General features: G+C 47.5%; 30 non-coding genes across 30 annotated transcripts; 10 read left to right on the top strand and 20 right to left on the bottom strand.

The window, feature by feature from the left end:
• On the bottom strand, positions 1-82 carry TRNAL-UAG (transfer RNA leucine (anticodon UAG)). Its single transcript has one exon. It is a non-coding gene; the product is annotated as a tRNA-Leu (tRNA).
• Positions 83-252: 170 nt separating this feature from the next.
• On the top strand, positions 253-326 carry TRNAI-AAU (transfer RNA isoleucine (anticodon AAU)). Its single transcript has one exon. It is a non-coding gene; the product is annotated as a tRNA-Ile (tRNA).
• A 596-nt stretch (positions 327-922) lies between these two features.
• Positions 923-1,004, bottom strand: TRNAL-AAG (transfer RNA leucine (anticodon AAG)). Its single transcript has one exon. It is a non-coding gene; the product is annotated as a tRNA-Leu (tRNA).
• A 581-nt stretch (positions 1,005-1,585) lies between these two features.
• On the bottom strand, positions 1,586-1,667 carry TRNAL-UAG (transfer RNA leucine (anticodon UAG)). Its single transcript has one exon. It is a non-coding gene; the product is annotated as a tRNA-Leu (tRNA).
• Positions 1,668-1,837: 170 nt separating this feature from the next.
• On the top strand, positions 1,838-1,911 carry TRNAI-AAU (transfer RNA isoleucine (anticodon AAU)). The gene has a single exon. It is a non-coding gene; the product is annotated as a tRNA-Ile (tRNA).
• A 596-nt stretch (positions 1,912-2,507) lies between these two features.
• TRNAL-AAG (transfer RNA leucine (anticodon AAG)) lies at positions 2,508-2,589 on the bottom strand. The gene has a single exon. It is a non-coding gene; the product is annotated as a tRNA-Leu (tRNA).
• Positions 2,590-3,170: 581 nt separating this feature from the next.
• Positions 3,171-3,252, bottom strand: TRNAL-UAG (transfer RNA leucine (anticodon UAG)). Its single transcript has one exon. It is a non-coding gene; the product is annotated as a tRNA-Leu (tRNA).
• A 170-nt stretch (positions 3,253-3,422) lies between these two features.
• Positions 3,423-3,496, top strand: TRNAI-AAU (transfer RNA isoleucine (anticodon AAU)). Its single transcript has one exon. It is a non-coding gene; the product is annotated as a tRNA-Ile (tRNA).
• A 363-nt stretch (positions 3,497-3,859) lies between these two features.
• TRNAL-UAG (transfer RNA leucine (anticodon UAG)) lies at positions 3,860-3,941 on the bottom strand. The gene has a single exon. It is a non-coding gene; the product is annotated as a tRNA-Leu (tRNA).
• Positions 3,942-4,111: 170 nt separating this feature from the next.
• TRNAI-AAU (transfer RNA isoleucine (anticodon AAU)) lies at positions 4,112-4,185 on the top strand. The gene has a single exon. It is a non-coding gene; the product is annotated as a tRNA-Ile (tRNA).
• Positions 4,186-4,781: 596 nt separating this feature from the next.
• On the bottom strand, positions 4,782-4,863 carry TRNAL-AAG (transfer RNA leucine (anticodon AAG)). Its single transcript has one exon. It is a non-coding gene; the product is annotated as a tRNA-Leu (tRNA).
• A 581-nt stretch (positions 4,864-5,444) lies between these two features.
• Positions 5,445-5,526, bottom strand: TRNAL-UAG (transfer RNA leucine (anticodon UAG)). The gene has a single exon. It is a non-coding gene; the product is annotated as a tRNA-Leu (tRNA).
• A 170-nt stretch (positions 5,527-5,696) lies between these two features.
• Positions 5,697-5,770, top strand: TRNAI-AAU (transfer RNA isoleucine (anticodon AAU)). Its single transcript has one exon. It is a non-coding gene; the product is annotated as a tRNA-Ile (tRNA).
• A 596-nt stretch (positions 5,771-6,366) lies between these two features.
• TRNAL-AAG (transfer RNA leucine (anticodon AAG)) lies at positions 6,367-6,448 on the bottom strand. Its single transcript has one exon. It is a non-coding gene; the product is annotated as a tRNA-Leu (tRNA).
• A 581-nt stretch (positions 6,449-7,029) lies between these two features.
• On the bottom strand, positions 7,030-7,111 carry TRNAL-UAG (transfer RNA leucine (anticodon UAG)). Its single transcript has one exon. It is a non-coding gene; the product is annotated as a tRNA-Leu (tRNA).
• Positions 7,112-7,281: 170 nt separating this feature from the next.
• On the top strand, positions 7,282-7,355 carry TRNAI-AAU (transfer RNA isoleucine (anticodon AAU)). Its single transcript has one exon. It is a non-coding gene; the product is annotated as a tRNA-Ile (tRNA).
• A 596-nt stretch (positions 7,356-7,951) lies between these two features.
• TRNAL-AAG (transfer RNA leucine (anticodon AAG)) lies at positions 7,952-8,033 on the bottom strand. The gene has a single exon. It is a non-coding gene; the product is annotated as a tRNA-Leu (tRNA).
• Positions 8,034-8,614: 581 nt separating this feature from the next.
• On the bottom strand, positions 8,615-8,696 carry TRNAL-UAG (transfer RNA leucine (anticodon UAG)). Its single transcript has one exon. It is a non-coding gene; the product is annotated as a tRNA-Leu (tRNA).
• Positions 8,697-8,866: 170 nt separating this feature from the next.
• On the top strand, positions 8,867-8,940 carry TRNAI-AAU (transfer RNA isoleucine (anticodon AAU)). The gene has a single exon. It is a non-coding gene; the product is annotated as a tRNA-Ile (tRNA).
• Positions 8,941-9,536: 596 nt separating this feature from the next.
• TRNAL-AAG (transfer RNA leucine (anticodon AAG)) lies at positions 9,537-9,618 on the bottom strand. Its single transcript has one exon. It is a non-coding gene; the product is annotated as a tRNA-Leu (tRNA).
• Positions 9,619-10,199: 581 nt separating this feature from the next.
• Positions 10,200-10,281, bottom strand: TRNAL-UAG (transfer RNA leucine (anticodon UAG)). Its single transcript has one exon. It is a non-coding gene; the product is annotated as a tRNA-Leu (tRNA).
• A 170-nt stretch (positions 10,282-10,451) lies between these two features.
• Positions 10,452-10,525, top strand: TRNAI-AAU (transfer RNA isoleucine (anticodon AAU)). The gene has a single exon. It is a non-coding gene; the product is annotated as a tRNA-Ile (tRNA).
• A 596-nt stretch (positions 10,526-11,121) lies between these two features.
• On the bottom strand, positions 11,122-11,203 carry TRNAL-AAG (transfer RNA leucine (anticodon AAG)). The gene has a single exon. It is a non-coding gene; the product is annotated as a tRNA-Leu (tRNA).
• Positions 11,204-11,784: 581 nt separating this feature from the next.
• Positions 11,785-11,866, bottom strand: TRNAL-UAG (transfer RNA leucine (anticodon UAG)). The gene has a single exon. It is a non-coding gene; the product is annotated as a tRNA-Leu (tRNA).
• Positions 11,867-12,036: 170 nt separating this feature from the next.
• On the top strand, positions 12,037-12,110 carry TRNAI-AAU (transfer RNA isoleucine (anticodon AAU)). Its single transcript has one exon. It is a non-coding gene; the product is annotated as a tRNA-Ile (tRNA).
• A 596-nt stretch (positions 12,111-12,706) lies between these two features.
• TRNAL-AAG (transfer RNA leucine (anticodon AAG)) lies at positions 12,707-12,788 on the bottom strand. Its single transcript has one exon. It is a non-coding gene; the product is annotated as a tRNA-Leu (tRNA).
• Positions 12,789-13,369: 581 nt separating this feature from the next.
• On the bottom strand, positions 13,370-13,451 carry TRNAL-UAG (transfer RNA leucine (anticodon UAG)). The gene has a single exon. It is a non-coding gene; the product is annotated as a tRNA-Leu (tRNA).
• Positions 13,452-13,621: 170 nt separating this feature from the next.
• TRNAI-AAU (transfer RNA isoleucine (anticodon AAU)) lies at positions 13,622-13,695 on the top strand. The gene has a single exon. It is a non-coding gene; the product is annotated as a tRNA-Ile (tRNA).
• A 596-nt stretch (positions 13,696-14,291) lies between these two features.
• On the bottom strand, positions 14,292-14,373 carry TRNAL-AAG (transfer RNA leucine (anticodon AAG)). The gene has a single exon. It is a non-coding gene; the product is annotated as a tRNA-Leu (tRNA).
• A 581-nt stretch (positions 14,374-14,954) lies between these two features.
• Positions 14,955-15,036, bottom strand: TRNAL-UAG (transfer RNA leucine (anticodon UAG)). The gene has a single exon. It is a non-coding gene; the product is annotated as a tRNA-Leu (tRNA).
• Positions 15,037-15,157: the final 121 nt, after the last annotated feature.

Below are 15,157 nucleotides of genomic sequence, written 5' to 3'. Positions count from 1 at the left end.
TGGCAGCAGTGGGATTCGAACCCACGCCCCCAAAGAGACTGGAGCCTAAATCCAGCACCTTAGACCGCTCGGCCATGCTACCTACAAAAGAGTGCTCGCTAACCATTAAAAGGCGGAGGGACATATTCTACATTCCATGGATTGATGAGGCCGTGGCATAGATATAGCACACCTGGAATTCCTGCAGCTTGTCTTTAATGAGAGCCTGGGATGGCTAAGAAAGACACAGCCCCAGCTGGGCTGTCGCATATTGGCCGGTTAGCTCAGTTGGTTAGAGCGTGGTGCTAATAACGCCAAGGTCGCGGGTTCGATCCCCGTACGGGCCATCCGTGCGCTTGATCTTTATGGTCTCAGGCATGTGTACCCTGTGGCTTTCTGCTGTCCGATGTTCTGCATTCATTGCTTGTGCTGGAGGCCTCAGATCTCTCCACTCCAAGTGGTCACCACTTTATCCATTATGAAAGGTTGTTGAAGTTTGACACAGATGGCCAAGATGCCAACTTATGTGCTTCTGTCCTCTTTCTGAGGCAGCAAGTTGTGGTCCTTTTACGCTTGAGAGTGGACTTTGGGTGCAGCATTCTGTGGCAAGTTCACTTGGCACTCTCCTACAAAATGTGCCAGCTTTTCATTACTGCTGCTTGTTTTTGCTGTCTACACTTAAAGTAGGAGTGTTGAATCTAGCTTACAGGAGTTAGTCACATTCAGTTGGACTTGTTATATACTGTTGATGACATTTCACTAGTCACCAGAAGTGTGCCCTTTGGAAGACTTCTCAAACAAAACATGCAATGAATGCAGTTATTCTAATGCTGCTAGAGCAGAGAGGTAAGTGTTCTTTGAGATGTCAGTGTGTTGGGCAAGGAACTGCAGCAACATCAGAGATGCTTGAGCCCTTGAGGATAGGGATTTTGTTAAAAGAGCTTGGCAGCAGTGGGATTCGAACCCACGCCCCCGAAGAGACTGGAGCCTTAATCCAGCGCCTTAGACCGCTCGGCCATGCTACCTGTAAAAGAGTGCTCGCTAATGACTGAAAAGCGGCGGGACATAGTCTGCATTCCATGCTCTGAATTCATTGCTTGTGCTGGAGGCCTCAGAACTCTCAACTTCAAGTATTCACCACTTTATCCATTATGAAAGGTTGTTGAAGTTTGACACAGATGGCCAAGATGCCAACTTATGTGCTTCAGTCCTCTTTCTGAGGCTGCAGATTGTGGTCACTTTACGCTTGAGAGTGGACTTTGGGTGCAGCATTCTGGCACTTAGTTCACTTGGCACTCTGCTGAAAAGTGTGCCAGCTTTTCATTAGTGCTGCTTGTTTTTTGGTGTCCACACTTAAAGTGTGAACGTGGTATCTAGCTTACAGGAGGTAGTCACATTGAGTTGGACTTGTTTTGTAACGTTGACGACATTTCACTAGTCATCTCATCAGAAGTGTGCCCTTTGGAAGACTTCTCAACCAAAACATGCAATTTCCTAATGCTGCTTTTCTGAGATTCCAGTGTGTAGAGCAAGGAACGCCAGCAAAGTGCAGCAGAAACTTCATAGACGCTTGAGCCCTCGAGGATAGGCATTTGTTAAAAGAGCTTGGCAGCAGTGGGATTCGAACCCACGCCCCCAAAGAGACTGGAGCCTAAATCCAGCGCCTTAGACCGCTCGGCCATGCTACCTACAAAAGAGTGCTCGCTAACCATTAAAAGGCGGAGGGACATATTCTACATTCCATGGATTGATGAGGCCGTGGCATAGATATAGCACACCTGGAATTCCTGCAGCTTGTCTTTAATGAGAGCCTGGGATGGCTAAGAAAGACACAGCCCCAGCTGGGCTGTCGCATATTGGCCGGTTAGCTCAGTTGGTTAGAGCGTGGTGCTAATAACGCCAAGGTCGCGGGTTCGATCCCCGTACGGGCCATCCGTGCGCTTGATCTTTATGGTCTCAGGCATGTGTACCCTGTGGCTTTCTGCTGTCCGATGTTCTGCATTCATTGCTTGTGCTGGAGGCCTCAGATCTCTCCACTCCAAGTGGTCACCACTTTATCCATTATGAAAGGTTGTTGAAGTTTGACACAGATGGCCAAGATGCCAACTTATGTGCTTCTGTCCTCTTTCTGAGGCAGCAAGTTGTGGTCGTTTTACGCTTGAGAGTGGACTTTGGGTGCAGCATTCTGTGGCAAGTTCACTTGGCACTCTCCTACAAAATGTGCCAGCTTTTCATTACTGCTGCTTGTTTTTGCTGTCTACACTTAAAGTAGGAGTGTTGAATCTAGCTTACAGGAGTTAGTCACATTCAGTTGGACTTGTTATATACTGTTGATGACATTTCACTAGTCACCAGAAGTGTGCCCTTTGGAAGACTTCTCAAACAAAACATGCAATGAATGCAGTTATTCTAATGCTGCTAGAGCAGAGAGGTAAGTGTTCTTTGAGATGTCAGTGTGTTGGGCAAGGAACTGCAGCAACATCAGAGATGCTTGAGCCCTTGAGGATAGGGATTTTGTTAAAAGAGCTTGGCAGCAGTGGGATTCGAACCCACGCCCCCGAAGAGACTGGAGCCTTAATCCAGCGCCTTAGACCGCTCGGCCATGCTACCTGTAAAAGAGTGCTCGCTAATGACTGAAAAGTGGCGGGACATAGTCTGCATTCCATGCTCTGAATTCATTGCTTGTGCTGGAGGCCTCAGAACTCTCAACTTCAAGTATTCACCACTTTATCCATTATGAAAGGTTGTTGAAGTTTGACACAGATGGCCAAGATGCCAACTTATGTGCTTCAGTCCTCTTTCTGAGGCTGCAGATTGTGGTCACTTTACGCTTGAGAGTGGACTTTGGGTGCAGCATTCTGGCACTTAGTTCACTTGGCACTCTGCTGAAAAGTGTGCCAGCTTTTCATTAGTGCTGCTTGTTTTTTGGTGTCCACACTTAAAGTGTGAACGTGGTATCTAGCTTACAGGAGGTAGTCACATTGAGTTGGACTTGTTTTGTAACGTTGACGACATTTCACTAGTCATCTCATCAGAAGTGTGCCCTTTGGAAGACTTCTCAACCAAAACATGCAATTTCCTAATGCTGCTTTTCTGAGATTCCAGTGTGTAGAGCAAGGAACGCCAGCAAAGTGCAGCAGAAACTTCATAGACGCTTGAGCCCTCGAGGATAGGCATTTGTTAAAAGAGCTTGGCAGCAGTGGGATTCGAACCCACGCCCCCAAAGAGACTGGAGCCTAAATCCAGCGCCTTAGACCGCTCGGCCATGCTACCTACAAAAGAGTGCTCGCTAACCATTAAAAGGCGGAGGGACATATTCTACATTCCATGGATTGATGAGGCCGTGGCATAGATATAGCACACCTGGAATTCCTGCAGCTTGTCTTTAATGAGAGCCTGGGATGGCTAAGAAAGACACAGCCCCAGCTGGGCTGTCGCATATTGGCCGGTTAGCTCAGTTGGTTAGAGCGTGGTGCTAATAACGCCAAGGTCGCGGGTTCGATCCCCGTACGGGCCATCCGTGCGCTTGATCTTTATGGTCTCAGGCATGTGTACCCTGTGGCTTTCTGCTGTCCGATGTTCTGCATTCATTGCTTGTGCTGGAGGCCTCAGATCTCTCCACTCCAAGTGGTCACCACTTTATCCATTATGAAAGGTTGTTGAAGTTTGACACAGATGGCCAAGATGCCAACTTATGTGCTTCTGTCCTCTTTCTGAGGCAGCAAGTTGTGGTCCTTTTACGCTTGAGAGTGGACTTTGGGTGCAGCATTCTGTGGCAAGTTCTGAGATTCCAGTGTGTAGAGCAAGGAACGCCAGCAAAGTGCAGCAGAAACTTCATAGACGCTTGAGCCCTCGAGGATAGGCATTTGTTAAAAGAGCTTGGCAGCAGTGGGATTCGAACCCACGCCCCCAAAGAGACTGGAGCCTAAATCCAGCGCCTTAGACCGCTCGGCCATGCTACCTACAAAAGAGTGCTCGCTAACCATTAAAAGGCGGAGGGACATATTCTACATTCCATGGATTGATGAGGCCGTGGCATAGATATAGCACACCTGGAATTCCTGCAGCTTGTCTTTAATGAGAGCCTGGGATGGCTAAGAAAGACACAGCCCCAGCTGGGCTGTCGCATATTGGCCGGTTAGCTCAGTTGGTTAGAGCGTGGTGCTAATAACGCCAAGGTCGCGGGTTCGATCCCCGTACGGGCCATCCGTGCGCTTGATCTTTATGGTCTCAGGCATGTGTACCCTGTGGCTTTCTGCTGTCCGATGTTCTGCATTCATTGCTTGTGCTGGAGGCCTCAGATCTCTCCACTCCAAGTGGTCACCACTTTATCCATTATGAAAGGTTGTTGAAGTTTGACACAGATGGCCAAGATGCCAACTTATGTGCTTCTGTCCTCTTTCTGAGGCAGCAAGTTGTGGTCCTTTTACGCTTGAGAGTGGACTTTGGGTGCAGCATTCTGTGGCAAGTTCACTTGGCACTCTCCTACAAAATGTGCCAGCTTTTCATTACTGCTGCTTGTTTTTGCTGTCTACACTTAAAGTAGGAGTGTTGAATCTAGCTTACAGGAGTTAGTCACATTCAGTTGGACTTGTTATATACTGTTGATGACATTTCACTAGTCACCAGAAGTGTGCCCTTTGGAAGACTTCTCAAACAAAACATGCAATGAATGCAGTTATTCTAATGCTGCTAGAGCAGAGAGGTAAGTGTTCTTTGAGATGTCAGTGTGTTGGGCAAGGAACTGCAGCAACATCAGAGATGCTTGAGCCCTTGAGGATAGGGATTTTGTTAAAAGAGCTTGGCAGCAGTGGGATTCGAACCCACGCCCCCGAAGAGACTGGAGCCTTAATCCAGCGCCTTAGACCGCTCGGCCATGCTACCTGTAAAAGAGTGCTCGCTAATGACTGAAAAGCGGCGGGACATAGTCTGCATTCCATGCTCTGAATTCATTGCTTGTGCTGGAGGCCTCAGAACTCTCAACTTCAAGTATTCACCACTTTATCCATTATGAAAGGTTGTTGAAGTTTGACACAGATGGCCAAGATGCCAACTTATGTGCTTCAGTCCTCTTTCTGAGGCTGCAGATTGTGGTCACTTTACGCTTGAGAGTGGACTTTGGGTGCAGCATTCTGGCACTTAGTTCACTTGGCACTCTGCTGAAAAGTGTGCCAGCTTTTCATTAGTGCTGCTTGTTTTTTGGTGTCCACACTTAAAGTGTGAACGTGGTATCTAGCTTACAGGAGGTAGTCACATTGAGTTGGACTTGTTTTGTAACGTTGACGACATTTCACTAGTCATCTCATCAGAAGTGTGCCCTTTGGAAGACTTCTCAACCAAAACATGCAATTTCCTAATGCTGCTTTTCTGAGATTCCAGTGTGTAGAGCAAGGAACGCCAGCAAAGTGCAGCAGAAACTTCATAGACGCTTGAGCCCTCGAGGATAGGCATTTGTTAAAAGAGCTTGGCAGCAGTGGGATTCGAACCCACGCCCCCAAAGAGACTGGAGCCTAAATCCAGCACCTTAGACCGCTCGGCCATGCTACCTACAAAAGAGTGCTCGCTAACCATTAAAAGGCGGAGGGACATATTCTACATTCCATGGATTGATGAGGCCGTGGCATAGATATAGCACACCTGGAATTCCTGCAGCTTGTCTTTAATGAGAGCCTGGGATGGCTAAGAAAGACACAGCCCCAGCTGGGCTGTCGCATATTGGCCGGTTAGCTCAGTTGGTTAGAGCGTGGTGCTAATAACGCCAAGGTCGCGGGTTCGATCCCCGTACGGGCCATCCGTGCGCTTGATCTTTATGGTCTCAGGCATGTGTACCCTGTGGCTTTCTGCTGTCCGATGTTCTGCATTCATTGCTTGTGCTGGAGGCCTCAGATCTCTCCACTCCAAGTGGTCACCACTTTATCCATTATGAAAGGTTGTTGAAGTTTGACACAGATGGCCAAGATGCCAACTTATGTGCTTCTGTCCTCTTTCTGAGGCAGCAAGTTGTGGTCCTTTTACGCTTGAGAGTGGACTTTGGGTGCAGCATTCTGTGGCAAGTTCACTTGGCACTCTCCTACAAAATGTGCCAGCTTTTCATTACTGCTGCTTGTTTTTGCTGTCTACACTTAAAGTAGGAGTGTTGAATCTAGCTTACAGGAGTTAGTCACATTCAGTTGGACTTGTTATATACTGTTGATGACATTTCACTAGTCACCAGAAGTGTGCCCTTTGGAAGACTTCTCAAACAAAACATGCAATGAATGCAGTTATTCTAATGCTGCTAGAGCAGAGAGGTAAGTGTTCTTTGAGATGTCAGTGTGTTGGGCAAGGAACTGCAGCAACATCAGAGATGCTTGAGCCCTTGAGGATAGGGATTTTGTTAAAAGAGCTTGGCAGCAGTGGGATTCGAACCCACGCCCCCGAAGAGACTGGAGCCTTAATCCAGCGCCTTAGACCGCTCGGCCATGCTACCTGTAAAAGAGTGCTCGCTAATGACTGAAAAGCGGCGGGACATAGTCTGCATTCCATGCTCTGAATTCATTGCTTGTGCTGGAGGCCTCAGAACTCTCAACTTCAAGTATTCACCACTTTATCCATTATGAAAGGTTGTTGAAGTTTGACACAGATGGCCAAGATGCCAACTTATGTGCTTCAGTCCTCTTTCTGAGGCTGCAGATTGTGGTCACTTTACGCTTGAGAGTGGACTTTGGGTGCAGCATTCTGGCACTTAGTTCACTTGGCACTCTGCTGAAAAGTGTGCCAGCTTTTCATTAGTGCTGCTTGTTTTTTGGTGTCCACACTTAAAGTGTGAACGTGGTATCTAGCTTACAGGAGGTAGTCACATTGAGTTGGACTTGTTTTGTAACGTTGACGACATTTCACTAGTCATCTCATCAGAAGTGTGCCCTTTGGAAGACTTCTCAACCAAAACATGCAATTTCCTAATGCTGCTTTTCTGAGATTCCAGTGTGTAGAGCAAGGAACGCCAGCAAAGTGCAGCAGAAACTTCATAGACGCTTGAGCCCTCGAGGATAGGCATTTGTTAAAAGAGCTTGGCAGCAGTGGGATTCGAACCCACGCCCCCAAAGAGACTGGAGCCTAAATCCAGCGCCTTAGACCGCTCGGCCATGCTACCTACAAAAGAGTGCTCGCTAACCATTAAAAGGCGGAGGGACATATTCTACATTCCATGGATTGATGAGGCCGTGGCATAGATATAGCACACCTGGAATTCCTGCAGCTTGTCTTTAATGAGAGCCTGGGATGGCTAAGAAAGACACAGCCCCAGCTGGGCTGTCGCATATTGGCCGGTTAGCTCAGTTGGTTAGAGCGTGGTGCTAATAACGCCAAGGTCGCGGGTTCGATCCCCGTACGGGCCATCCGTGCGCTTGATCTTTATGGTCTCAGGCATGTGTACCCTGTGGCTTTCTGCTGTCCGATGTTCTGCATTCATTGCTTGTGCTGGAGGCCTCAGATCTCTCCACTCCAAGTGGTCACCACTTTATCCATTATGAAAGGTTGTTGAAGTTTGACACAGATGGCCAAGATGCCAACTTATGTGCTTCTGTCCTCTTTCTGAGGCAGCAAGTTGTGGTCGTTTTACGCTTGAGAGTGGACTTTGGGTGCAGCATTCTGTGGCAAGTTCACTTGGCACTCTCCTACAAAATGTGCCAGCTTTTCATTACTGCTGCTTGTTTTTGCTGTCTACACTTAAAGTAGGAGTGTTGAATCTAGCTTACAGGAGTTAGTCACATTCAGTTGGACTTGTTATATACTGTTGATGACATTTCACTAGTCACCAGAAGTGTGCCCTTTGGAAGACTTCTCAAACAAAACATGCAATGAATGCAGTTATTCTAATGCTGCTAGAGCAGAGAGGTAAGTGTTCTTTGAGATGTCAGTGTGTTGGGCAAGGAACTGCAGCAACATCAGAGATGCTTGAGCCCTTGAGGATAGGGATTTTGTTAAAAGAGCTTGGCAGCAGTGGGATTCGAACCCACGCCCCCGAAGAGACTGGAGCCTTAATCCAGCGCCTTAGACCGCTCGGCCATGCTACCTGTAAAAGAGTGCTCGCTAATGACTGAAAAGTGGCGGGACATAGTCTGCATTCCATGCTCTGAATTCATTGCTTGTGCTGGAGGCCTCAGAACTCTCAACTTCAAGTATTCACCACTTTATCCATTATGAAAGGTTGTTGAAGTTTGACACAGATGGCCAAGATGCCAACTTATGTGCTTCAGTCCTCTTTCTGAGGCTGCAGATTGTGGTCACTTTACGCTTGAGAGTGGACTTTGGGTGCAGCATTCTGGCACTTAGTTCACTTGGCACTCTGCTGAAAAGTGTGCCAGCTTTTCATTAGTGCTGCTTGTTTTTTGGTGTCCACACTTAAAGTGTGAACGTGGTATCTAGCTTACAGGAGGTAGTCACATTGAGTTGGACTTGTTTTGTAACGTTGACGACATTTCACTAGTCATCTCATCAGAAGTGTGCCCTTTGGAAGACTTCTCAACCAAAACATGCAATTTCCTAATGCTGCTTTTCTGAGATTCCAGTGTGTAGAGCAAGGAACGCCAGCAAAGTGCAGCAGAAACTTCATAGACGCTTGAGCCCTCGAGGATAGGCATTTGTTAAAAGAGCTTGGCAGCAGTGGGATTCGAACCCACGCCCCCAAAGAGACTGGAGCCTAAATCCAGCGCCTTAGACCGCTCGGCCATGCTACCTACAAAAGAGTGCTCGCTAACCATTAAAAGGCGGAGGGACATATTCTACATTCCATGGATTGATGAGGCCGTGGCATAGATATAGCACACCTGGAATTCCTGCAGCTTGTCTTTAATGAGAGCCTGGGATGGCTAAGAAAGACACAGCCCCAGCTGGGCTGTCGCATATTGGCCGGTTAGCTCAGTTGGTTAGAGCGTGGTGCTAATAACGCCAAGGTCGCGGGTTCGATCCCCGTACGGGCCATCCGTGCGCTTGATCTTTATGGTCTCAGGCATGTGTACCCTGTGGCTTTCTGCTGTCCGATGTTCTGCATTCATTGCTTGTGCTGGAGGCCTCAGATCTCTCCACTCCAAGTGGTCACCACTTTATCCATTATGAAAGGTTGTTGAAGTTTGACACAGATGGCCAAGATGCCAACTTATGTGCTTCTGTCCTCTTTCTGAGGCAGCAAGTTGTGGTCCTTTTACGCTTGAGAGTGGACTTTGGGTGCAGCATTCTGTGGCAAGTTCACTTGGCACTCTCCTACAAAATGTGCCAGCTTTTCATTACTGCTGCTTGTTTTTGCTGTCTACACTTAAAGTAGGAGTGTTGAATCTAGCTTACAGGAGTTAGTCACATTCAGTTGGACTTGTTATATACTGTTGATGACATTTCACTAGTCACCAGAAGTGTGCCCTTTGGAAGACTTCTCAAACAAAACATGCAATGAATGCAGTTATTCTAATGCTGCTAGAGCAGAGAGGTAAGTGTTCTTTGAGATGTCAGTGTGTTGGGCAAGGAACTGCAGCAACATCAGAGATGCTTGAGCCCTTGAGGATAGGGATTTTGTTAAAAGAGCTTGGCAGCAGTGGGATTCGAACCCACGCCCCCGAAGAGACTGGAGCCTTAATCCAGCGCCTTAGACCGCTCGGCCATGCTACCTGCAAAAGAGTGCTCGCTAATGACTGAAAAGCGGCGGGACATAGTCTGCATTCCATGCTCTGAATTCATTGCTTGTGCTGGAGGCCTCAGAACTCTCAACTTCAAGTATTCACCACTTTATCCATTATGAAAGGTTGTTGAAGTTTGACACAGATGGCCAAGATGCCAACTTATGTGCTTCAGTCCTCTTTCTGAGGCTGCAGATTGTGGTCACTTTACGCTTGAGAGTGGACTTTCGGTGCAGCATTCTGGCACTTAGTTCACTTGGCACTCTGCTGAAAAGTGTGCCAGCTTTTCATTAGTGCTGCTTGTTTTTTGGTGTCCACACTTAAAGTGTGAACGTGGTATCTAGCTTACAGGAGGTAGTCACATTGAGTTGGACTTGTTTTGTAACGTTGACGACATTTCACTAGTCATCTCATCAGAAGTGTGCCCTTTGGAAGACTTCTCAACCAAAACATGCAATTTCCTAATGCTGCTTTTCTGAGATTCCAGTGTGTAGAGCAAGGAACGCCAGCAAAGTGCAGCAGAAACTTCATAGACGCTTGAGCCCTCGAGGATAGGCATTTGTTAAAAGAGCTTGGCAGCAGTGGGATTCGAACCCACGCCCCCAAAGAGACTGGAGCCTAAATCCAGCGCCTTAGACCGCTCGGCCATGCTACCTACAAAAGAGTGCTCGCTAACCATTAAAAGGCGGAGGGACATATTCTACATTCCATGGATTGATGAGGCCGTGGCATAGATATAGCACACCTGGAATTCCTGCAGCTTGTCTTTAATGAGAGCCTGGGATGGCTAAGAAAGACACAGCCCCAGCTGGGCTGTCGCATATTGGCCGGTTAGCTCAGTTGGTTAGAGCGTGGTGCTAATAACGCCAAGGTCGCGGGTTCGATCCCCGTACGGGCCATCCGTGCGCTTGATCTTTATGGTCTCAGGCATGTGTACCCTGTGGCTTTCTGCTGTCCGATGTTCTGCATTCATTGCTTGTGCTGGAGGCCTCAGATCTCTCCACTCCAAGTGGTCACCACTTTATCCATTATGAAAGGTTGTTGAAGTTTGACACAGATGGCCAAGATGCCAACTTATGTGCTTCTGTCCTCTTTCTGAGGCAGCAAGTTGTGGTCCTTTTACGCTTGAGAGTGGACTTTGGGTGCAGCATTCTGTGGCAAGTTCACTTGGCACTCTCCTACAAAATGTGCCAGCTTTTCATTACTGCTGCTTGTTTTTGCTGTCTACACTTAAAGTAGGAGTGTTGAATCTAGCTTACAGGAGTTAGTCACATTCAGTTGGACTTGTTATATACTGTTGATGACATTTCACTAGTCACCAGAAGTGTGCCCTTTGGAAGACTTCTCAAACAAAACATGCAATGAATGCAGTTATTCTAATGCTGCTAGAGCAGAGAGGTAAGTGTTCTTTGAGATGTCAGTGTGTTGGGCAAGGAACTGCAGCAACATCAGAGATGCTTGAGCCCTTGAGGATAGGGATTTTGTTAAAAGAGCTTGGCAGCAGTGGGATTCGAACCCACGCCCCCGAAGAGACTGGAGCCTTAATCCAGCGCCTTAGACCGCTCGGCCATGCTACCTGTAAAAGAGTGCTCGCTAATGACTGAAAAGCGGCGGGACATAGTCTGCATTCCATGCTCTGAATTCATTGCTTGTGCTGGAGGCCTCAGAACTCTCAACTTCAAGTATTCACCACTTTATCCATTATGAAAGGTTGTTGAAGTTTGACACAGATGGCCAAGATGCCAACTTATGTGCTTCAGTCCTCTTTCTGAGGCTGCAGATTGTGGTCACTTTACGCTTGAGAGTGGACTTTGGGTGCAGCATTCTGGCACTTAGTTCACTTGGCACTCTGCTGAAAAGTGTGCCAGCTTTTCATTAGTGCTGCTTGTTTTTTGGTGTCCACACTTAAAGTGTGAACGTGGTATCTAGCTTACAGGAGGTAGTCACATTGAGTTGGACTTGTTTTGTAACGTTGACGACATTTCACTAGTCATCTCATCAGAAGTGTGCCCTTTGGAAGACTTCTCAACCAAAACATGCAATTTCCTAATGCTGCTTTTCTGAGATTCCAGTGTGTAGAGCAAGGAACGCCAGCAAAGTGCAGCAGAAACTTCATAGACGCTTGAGCCCTCGAGGATAGGCATTTGTTAAAAGAGCTTGGCAGCAGTGGGATTCGAACCCACGCCCCCAAAGAGACTGGAGCCTAAATCCAGCGCCTTAGACCGCTCGGCCATGCTACCTACAAAAGAGTGCTCGCTAACCATTAAAAGGCGGAGGGACATATTCTACATTCCATGGATTGATGAGGCCGTGGCATAGATATAGCACACCTGGAATTCCTGCAGCTTGTCTTTAATGAGAGCCTGGGATGGCTAAGAAAGACACAGCCCCAGCTGGGCTGTCGCATATTGGCCGGTTAGCTCAGTTGGTTAGAGCGTGGTGCTAATAACGCCAAGGTCGCGGGTTCGATCCCCGTACGGGCCATCCGTGCGCTTGATCTTTATGGTCTCAGGCATGTGTACCCTGTGGCTTTCTGCTGTCCGATGTTCTGCATTCATTGCTTGTGCTGGAGGCCTCAGATCTCTCCACTCCAAGTGGTCACCACTTTATCCATTATGAAAGGTTGTTGAAGTTTGACACAGATGGCCAAGATGCCAACTTATGTGCTTCTGTCCTCTTTCTGAGGCAGCAAGTTGTGGTCGTTTTACGCTTGAGAGTGGACTTTGGGTGCAGCATTCTGTGGCAAGTTCACTTGGCACTCTCCTACAAAATGTGCCAGCTTTTCATTACTGCTGCTTGTTTTTGCTGTCTACACTTAAAGTAGGAGTGTTGAATCTAGCTTACAGGAGTTAGTCACATTCAGTTGGACTTGTTATATACTGTTGATGACATTTCACTAGTCACCAGAAGTGTGCCCTTTGGAAGACTTCTCAAACAAAACATGCAATGAATGCAGTTATTCTAATGCTGCTAGAGCAGAGAGGTAAGTGTTCTTTGAGATGTCAGTGTGTTGGGCAAGGAACTGCAGCAACATCAGAGATGCTTGAGCCCTTGAGGATAGGGATTTTGTTAAAAGAGCTTGGCAGCAGTGGGATTCGAACCCACGCCCCCGAAGAGACTGGAGCCTTAATCCAGCGCCTTAGACCGCTCGGCCATGCTACCTGTAAAAGAGTGCTCGCTAATGACTGAAAAGCGGCGGGACATAGTCTGCATTCCATGCTCTGAATTCATTGCTTGTGCTGGAGGCCTCAGAACTCTCAACTTCAAGTATTCACCACTTTATCCATTATGAAAGGTTGTTGAAGTTTGACACAGATGGCCAAGATGCCAACTTATGTGCTTCAGTCCTCTTTCTGAGGCTGCAGATTGTGGTCACTTTACGCTTGAGAGTGGACTTTGGGTGCAGCATTCTGGCACTTAGTTCACTTGGCACTCTGCTGAAAAGTGTGCCAGCTTTTCATTAGTGCTGCTTGTTTTTTGGTGTCCACACTTAAAGTGTGAACGTGGTATCTAGCTTACAGGAGGTAGTCACATTGAGTTGGACTTGTTTTGTAACGTTGACGACATTTCACTAGTCATCTCATCAGAAGTGTGCCCTTTGGAAGACTTCTCAACCAAAACATGCAATTTCCTAATGCTGCTTTTCTGAGATTCCAGTGTGTAGAGCAAGGAACGCCAGCAAAGTGCAGCAGAAACTTCATAGACGCTTGAGCCCTCGAGGATAGGCATTTGTTAAAAGAGCTTGGCAGCAGTGGGATTCGAACCCACGCCCCCAAAGAGACTGGAGCCTAAATCCAGCGCCTTAGACCGCTCGGCCATGCTACCTACAAAAGAGTGCTCGCTAACCATTAAAAGGCGGAGGGACATATTCTACATTCCATGGATTGATGAGGCCGTGGCATAGATATAGCACACCTGGAATTCCTGCAGCTTGTCTTTAATGAGAGCCTGGGATGGCTAAGAAAGACACAGCCCCAGCTGGGCTGTCGCATATTGGCCGGTTAGCTCAGTTGGTTAGAGCGTGGTGCTAATAACGCCAAGGTCGCGGGTTCGATCCCCGTACGGGCCATCCGTGCGCTTGATCTTTATGGTCTCAGGCATGTGTACCCTGTGGCTTTCTGCTGTCCGATGTTCTGCATTCATTGCTTGTGCTGGAGGCCTCAGATCTCTCCACTCCAAGTGGTCACCACTTTATCCATTATGAAAGGTTGTTGAAGTTTGACACAGATGGCCAAGATGCCAACTTATGTGCTTCTGTCCTCTTTCTGAGGCAGCAAGTTGTGGTCCTTTTACGCTTGAGAGTGGACTTTGGGTGCAGCATTCTGTGGCAAGTTCACTTGGCACTCTCCTACAAAATGTGCCAGCTTTTCATTACTGCTGCTTGTTTTTGCTGTCTACACTTAAAGTAGGAGTGTTGAATCTAGCTTACAGGAGTTAGTCACATTCAGTTGGACTTGTTATATACTGTTGATGACATTTCACTAGTCACCAGAAGTGTGCCCTTTGGAAGACTTCTCAAACAAAACATGCAATGAATGCAGTTATTCTAATGCTGCTAGAGCAGAGAGGTAAGTGTTCTTTGAGATGTCAGTGTGTTGGGCAAGGAACTGCAGCAACATCAGAGATGCTTGAGCCCTTGAGGATAGGGATTTTGTTAAAAGAGCTTGGCAGCAGTGGGATTCGAACCCACGCCCCCGAAGAGACTGGAGCCTTAATCCAGCGCCTTAGACCGCTCGGCCATGCTACCTGCAAAAGAGTGCTCGCTAATGACTGAAAAGCGGCGGGACATAGTCTGCATTCCATGCTCTGAATTCATTGCTTGTGCTGGAGGCCTCAGAACTCTCAACTTCAAGTATTCACCACTTTATCCATTATGAAAGGTTGTTGAAGTTTGACACAGATGGCCAAGATGCCAACTTATGTGCTTCAGTCCTCTTTCTGAGGCTGCAGATTGTGGTCACTTTACGCTTGAGAGTGGACTTTGGGTGCAGCATTCTGGCACTTAGTTCACTTGGCACTCTGCTGAAAAGTGTGCCAGCTTTTCATTAGTGCTGCTTGTTTTTTGGTGTCCACACTTAAAGTGTGAACGTGGTATCTAGCTTACAGGAGGTAGTCACATTGAGTTGGACTTGTTTTGTAACGTTGACGACATTTCACTAGTCATCTCATCAGAAGTGTGCCCTTTGGAAGACTTCTCAACCAAAACATGCAATTTCCTAATGCTGCTTTTCTGAGATTCCAGTGTGTAGAGCAAGGAACGCCAGCAAAGTGCAGCAGAAACTTCATAGACGCTTGAGCCCTCGAGGATAGGCATTTGTTAAAAGAGCTTGGCAGCAGTGGGATTCGAACCCACGCCCCCAAAGAGACTGGAGCCTAAATCCAGCGCCTTAGACCGCTCGGCCATGCTACCTACAAAAGAGTGCTCGCTAACCATTAAAAGGCGGAGGGACATATTCTACATTCCATGGATTGATGAGGCCGTGGCATAGATATAGCACACCTGGAATTCCTGCAGCTTGTCTTTAATGAGA

Source organism: Aquarana catesbeiana, linkage group LG12 (assembly GCF_042186555.1).
Source record: "Aquarana catesbeiana isolate 2022-GZ linkage group LG12, ASM4218655v1, whole genome shotgun sequence".
NCBI lineage: Eukaryota > Metazoa > Chordata > Amphibia > Anura > Ranidae > Aquarana > Aquarana catesbeiana.
Note: the sequence above shows the minus strand (reverse complement) of the source record. Positions and strands in the feature narration are given on the sequence as shown.